The sequence below is a fragment of the Ambystoma mexicanum genome, unplaced genomic scaffold, assembly GCF_040938575.1.
Source record: "Ambystoma mexicanum isolate Mex_15411 unplaced genomic scaffold, UKY_AmexF1_1 Mex_scaf84, whole genome shotgun sequence".
Taxonomy (NCBI): domain Eukaryota; kingdom Metazoa; phylum Chordata; class Amphibia; order Caudata; family Ambystomatidae; genus Ambystoma; species Ambystoma mexicanum.
Genome location: NW_027182504.1, coordinates 63,952 through 70,372, shown reverse-complemented (window position 1 = coordinate 70,372; position 6,421 = coordinate 63,952). Strand labels below are relative to the sequence as shown.

Genomic DNA, 6,421 nt, shown 5'->3' with positions numbered 1-6,421 from the left:
AAACAATAGGATATATCATCATTTCATATACAAAACAATGAACAATTGGGTTTAACTCTGCTCTTAGCACAAAATCAATAAACTGCAGTAGAGAAGCAGTTACATTTTGCAGAATTTGTGCATTTGACAAAAGATTTTTTTTCCATGTTTCAAGATCTACATGTGATACGAAATGTATGAATTCTTGCAATGGAAACCTCACTGTATTTTACCAAGGCAGATAAAGGACATCCTTCGCACCCCATATACTTATAAGGAGGGTTTGGTGGCTGAAAATGCATTGCTTTGATGGTGATTGCATGTTGCTTGCACTTTGTACTTTTTACTGAATTAATAAAGGTAAACATTTCAGAACTTGGGGTATAGCTCAGTGGTAGAGCATGTGACTGCAGATCAAGAGATCCCTAGTTCAAATCTGGGTGCAACCTTGTTCAACTCTTTTACCTGTAGAAATATTTTTTTAATTAAATAAATTGAAGAAAACATTTACAATCTTAGCATTTTATGTAATGAGCAACAAATTTCTACATTTGAAATACTCCTGATCATCTCTTGAAACATAGGGTAAACACCATTAAGCTGTTTAGGATTAATTCTACTGATACAAGCTGTCTTTTACATTCACCCAAGTTCTACTGGTGATATGATCAGTTTGAAATAGTCCATTGGAAGCTCATATGAATGTTATAAAACTGTGGTGGAAACCAATAATATGCCCTTAATGAAATGTATTAATTTGTACAGCTGACCGGACGTGCACTGATGTCATTAGTTCTACAAGTTCCATACAGTCACCCACTCTATCACCTTTTTAAAAAAATGGCAGTTTTCAACATTCAAGGGTTTATGTCAGTGGTAGAGCGTAGGAGTGTAGTTCAAGAAGTCCCTGTTTCATAACCATATACCCTCTTCAATAGATCCTGTTAAAATGTTTTTCAACCCAATGCACTGTAAGAAACAATAGGATATATCATCATTTCATATACAAAACAATGAACAATTGAGTTTAACTATGCTCTTAGCACAAAATCAACAAACTGCAGTAGAGAAGCAGTTACATTTTGCAGAATTTATGCATTGTCAAAAGATTTTTTTCCATGTTCCAAGATCTACATGTGCTACGAAATGTATGAATTCTTGCAATGGAAACCTCACTGTATTTTACCAAGGCAGATAAAGGACATCCTTTGCACCCCATATACTTATAAGGAGGGTTTGGTGGCTGAAAATGCATTTCTTTGATGGTGATTGCATGTTGCTTGCACTTTGTACTTTTTACTGAATTAATAAAGGTGAACATTTCAGAACTTGGGGTATAGCTCAGTGGTAGAGCATGTGACTGCAGATCAAGAGATCCCTAGTTCAAATCTGGGTGCAACCTTGTTCAACTCTTTTACCTGTAGACATATTTTTTTAATTAAATAAATTGAAGAAAACATTTACAATCTTAGCATTTTATGTAATGAGCAACAAATTTCTACATTTGAAATACTCCTGATCATCTCTTGAAACATAGGGTAAACACCATTAAGCTGTTTAGGATTAATTCTACTGATACAAGCTGTCTTTTACATTCACCCAAGTTCTACTGGTGATATGATCAGTTTGAAATAGTCCATTGGAAGCTCATATGAATGTAATAAAACTGTGGTGGAAACCAATAATATGCCCTTAATGAAATGTATTAATTTGTACAGCTGACCGGACGTGCACTGATGTCATTAGTTCTAAAAGTTCCATACAGTCAACCACTCTATCACCTTTTTAAAAAAATGGCAGTTTTCAACATTCAAGGGTTTATGTCAGTGGTAGAGCGTAGGAGTGTAGTTCAAGAAGTCCCTGTTTCATAACCATATACCCTCTTCAATAGATCCTGTTAAAATGTTTTTCAACCCAATGCACTGTAAGAAACAATAGGATATATCATCATTTCATATACAAAACAATGAACAATTGAGTTTAACTATGCTCTTAGCACAAAATCAACAAACTGCAGTAGAGAAGCAGTTACATTTTGCAGAATTTATGCATTGTCAAAAGATTTTTTTCCATGTTCCAAGATCTACATGTGCTACGAAATGTATGAATTCTTGCAATGGAAACCTCACTGTATTTTACCAAGGCAGATAAAGGACATCCTTTGCACCCCATATACTTATAAGGAGGGTTTGGTGGCTGAAAATGCATTGCTTTGATGGTGATTGCATGTTGCTTGCACTTTGTAAATATTACTGACTTAATAAAGGTGAACTTTTCAGAACTGGGTTTATAGCTCAGTGGTAAAGCATTTGACTGCAGATCAAGAGGTCCCTAGTTCAAATCTGGGTGCAACCTTGTTCAACTGTTGTACCTGTAGAAATATCTTTTTAATTAAATAAATTGAAGAAAACATTTGCAATCTTAGCATTTTATGTAATGAGCAACACATTTCTACATTTGAAATACTCCTGATCATCTCCTGAAACATAGAGTAAACACCATGAAACTGTTTAGGATTTCTTCATATGATACAAGCTGTGTTTTAAATTCACCCAAGTTCTACTGGTGAAATTATCAGTTTGAAATAGTCCATTGGAAGCTCATATGAATGTTATAAAACTGCGGTGGAAAGCAATAATATGCCCTTAATGAAATGTATTAATTTGTACAGCTGACCAGAAGTGCACTGATGTCATTAGTTCTACAAGTTCCATACAGTCACCCACTCTATCACCTTTTTAAAAAAGGGCAGTTTTCAGCATTCAAGGGTTTAACTCAGTGGTAGAGCGTAGGAGTGTAGTTCAAGAAGTCCCTGTTTCATAACCATATACCCTCTTCAATAGATCCTGTTAAAATGTTTTTCAACCCAATGCACTGTAAGAAACAATAGGATATATCATCATTTCATATACAAAACAATGAACAATTGGGTTTAACTATGCTCTTAGCACAAAATCAACAAACTGCAGTAGAGAAGCAGTTACATTTTGCAGAATGTGTGCATTTGACAAAAGATTTTTTTTCCATGTTCCAAGATCTACATGTGATACGAAATGTATGAATTCTTGCAATGGAAACCTCACTGTATTTTACCAAGGCAGATAAAGGACATCCTTCGCACCCCATATACTTATAAGGAGGGTTTGGTGGCTGAAAATGCATTGCTTTGATGGTGATTGCATGTTGCTTGCACTTTGTACTTTTTACTGATTTAATAAAGGTGAACATTTCAGAACTTGGGGTATAGCTCAGTGGTAGAGCATGTGACTGCAGATCAAGAGGTCCCTAGTTCTAATCTGGGTGCAACCTTGTTCAACTGTTTTACCTGTAGAAATATTTTTTTAATTAAATAAATTGAAGAAAACATTTACAATCTTAGCATTTTATGTAATGAGCAACACATGTCTACATTTGAAATACTCCTGATCATCTCCTGAAACATAGGGTAAACACCATTAAGCTGTTTAGGATTTCTTCATATGATACAAGCTGTGTTTTAAATTCACCAAAGTTCTACTGGTGATATGATCAGTTTGAAATAGTCCATTGGAAGCTCATATGAATGTTATAAAACTGTGGTGGAAACCAATAATATGCCCTTAATGAAATGTATTAATTTGTACAGCTGACCAGAAGTGCACTGATGTCATTAGTTCTACAAGTTCCATACAGTCTCCCACTCTATCACCTTTTTATAAAGGGCAGTTTTCAACATTGAAGGGTTTATGTCAGTGGTAGAGCGTAAGAGTGTAGTTCAAGAAGTCCCTGTTTCATAACCATATACCCTCTTCAATAGATCCTGTTAAAATGTGTTTCAACCCAATGCACTGTAAGAAACAATAGGATATATCATCATTTCATATACAAAACAATGAACAATTGGGTTTAACTATGCTCTTAGCACAGCATCAACAAACTGCAGTAGAGAAGCAGTTACATTTTGCAGAATTTGTGCATTTGACAAAAGATTTTTTTTCCATGTTCCAAGATCTACATGTGATACGAAATGTTTGAATTCTTGCAATGGAAACCTCACTGTATTTTACCAAGGCAGATAAAGGACATCCTTCGCACCCCTTATACTTATAAGGAGGGTTTGGTGTCTGAACATGCATTGCTTTGATGGTGATTGCATGTTGCTTCCACTTTGTACATATTACTGTATAAATAAAGGGAAACATTTCAGAAATGGGGGTATAGCTCAGGGGTAGAGCATTTCACGGCAGATAAAAAGGTCCCTAGTTCAAATCTGGGTGCCCCTTGTCCAACTGTTTTACCTGTAGAAATATTTTTTTAATTAAATAAATTGAAGTAAACATTTACAATCTTAGCATTTTATGTAATGAGCAACACATGTCTACATTTGAAATACTCCTGATCATCTCCTGAAACATAGGGTAAACACCATTAAGCTGTTTAGGATTTCTTCTACTGATACAAGCTGTATTTTACATTCACCCAAGTTCTACTGGTGATATGATTAGTTTGAAATAGTCCATTGGAAGCTCATATGAATGTTATAAAACTGTGGTGGAAACCAATAATATGCCCTTAATGAAATATATTAATTTGTACAGCTGACCAGAATTGCACTGATGTCATTAGTTCTACAAGTTCCATACAGTCTCCCACTCTATCACCTTTTTATAAAGGGCAGTTTTCAACATTGAAGGGTTTATGTCAGTGGTAGAGCGTAAGAGTGTAGTTCAAGAAGTCCCTATTTCAGAACCATATACCCTCTTCAATAGATCCTGTTAAAATGTGTTTCAACCCAATGCACTGTAAGAAACAATAGGACATATCGTCATTTCATATACAAAACAATGAACAATTGGGTTTAACTATGCTCTTAGCACAACATCAACAAACTGCAGTAGAGAAGCAGTTACATTTTGCAGAATTTGTGCATTTGACAAAAGATTTTTTTTCCATGTTCCAAGATCTACATGTGATACGAAATGTTTGAATTCTTGCAATGGAAACCTCACTGTATTTTACCAAGGCAGATAAAGGACATCCTTCGCACCCCTTATACTTATAAGGAGGGTTTGGTGTCTGAACATGCATTGCTTTGATGGTGATTGCATGTTGCTTCCACTTTGTACATATTACTGTATAAATAAAGGGAAACATTTCAGAAATGGGGGTATAGCTCAGGGGTAGAGCATTTCACGGCAGATAAAAAGGTCCCTAGTTCAAATCTGGGTGCCCCTTGTCCAACTGTTTTACCTGTAGAATTTTTTTTTTAATTAAATAAATTGAAGTAAACATTTACAATCTTAGCATTGTATGTAATGAGCAACACATTTCTACATTTGAAATACTCCTGATCATCACCTGAAACATAGGGTAAACACCATTAAGCTGTTTAGGATTTCTTCATATGATACAAGCTGTGTTTCACATTCACCCAAGCTCTACTGGTGATATTATTAGTTTGAAATAGTCCATTGGAAGCTCATATGAATGTTATAAAACTGTGGTGGAAACCAATAATATGCCCTTAATGAAATGTATTAATTTGTGCAGCTGACCAGAAGTGCACTCATGTCATTAGTTCTACAAGTTCCATACAGTCACCCACTCTATCACCTTTTTAAAAAAGGGCAGTTTTCAGCATTCAAGGGTTTATGTCAGTGGTAGAGCGTAGGAGTGCTTTTCAAGAAGTCCCTGTTTCACAACCATATACCCTCTTCAATAGATCCTGTTAAAATGTTTTTCAACTCAATGCACTGTAAGAAACAATAGGATATATCATCATTTCCTATACAAAACAATGAACAATTGGGTATAACTATGCTCTTAGCACAACATCAACAAACTGCAGTAGAGAAGCAGTTACGTTTTGCAGAATTTGTGCATTTGTCAAAAGTTTTTTTCCATGTTCCAAGATCTACATCTGATACGAAATGTATGAATTCTTGCAATGGAAACCTCACTGTATTTTACCAAGGCAGATAAAGGACATCTTTTGTACCCCTTATACTTATAAGGAGGGTTTGGTGGCTGAAAAGGCATTGCTTTGATGGTGATTGCATGTTGCTTGCACTTTGTACATATTACTGAATAAATAAAGGTGAAAGTTTAAGAACTGGGGGTATAGCTCAGTGGTAGAGCATTTGACTGCAGATCAAGCAGTCCCTAGTTCAAATCTGGGTGCCCCCTTTTCCAACTGTTTTACCTGTAGAAATATTTTTTTAATTAAATAAATTGAAGAAAACATTTACAATCTTAGAATTTTATGTAATGAGCAACACATTTCTACATTTGAAATACTCCTGATCATCTCCTGTAACATAGGGTAAACATCATAAAACTATTAAGGATTTCTTTGTATGATACAAGCTGTGTTTTACTTTCACCCAAGTTCTAGTGGTGATATTATCAGTTTGAAATAGTCCATTGGAAGCTCATATGAATGTTATAAAACTGTGGTGGAAAC

General features: G+C 35.1%; 1 non-coding gene across 1 annotated transcript; it reads left to right on the top strand.

Annotated features, from left to right (window-relative positions):
- Positions 1-6,072: 6,072 nt before the first annotated feature.
- Positions 6,073-6,144, top strand: TRNAC-GCA (transfer RNA cysteine (anticodon GCA)). Its single transcript has one exon. It is a non-coding gene; the product is annotated as a tRNA-Cys (tRNA).
- Positions 6,145-6,421: the final 277 nt, after the last annotated feature.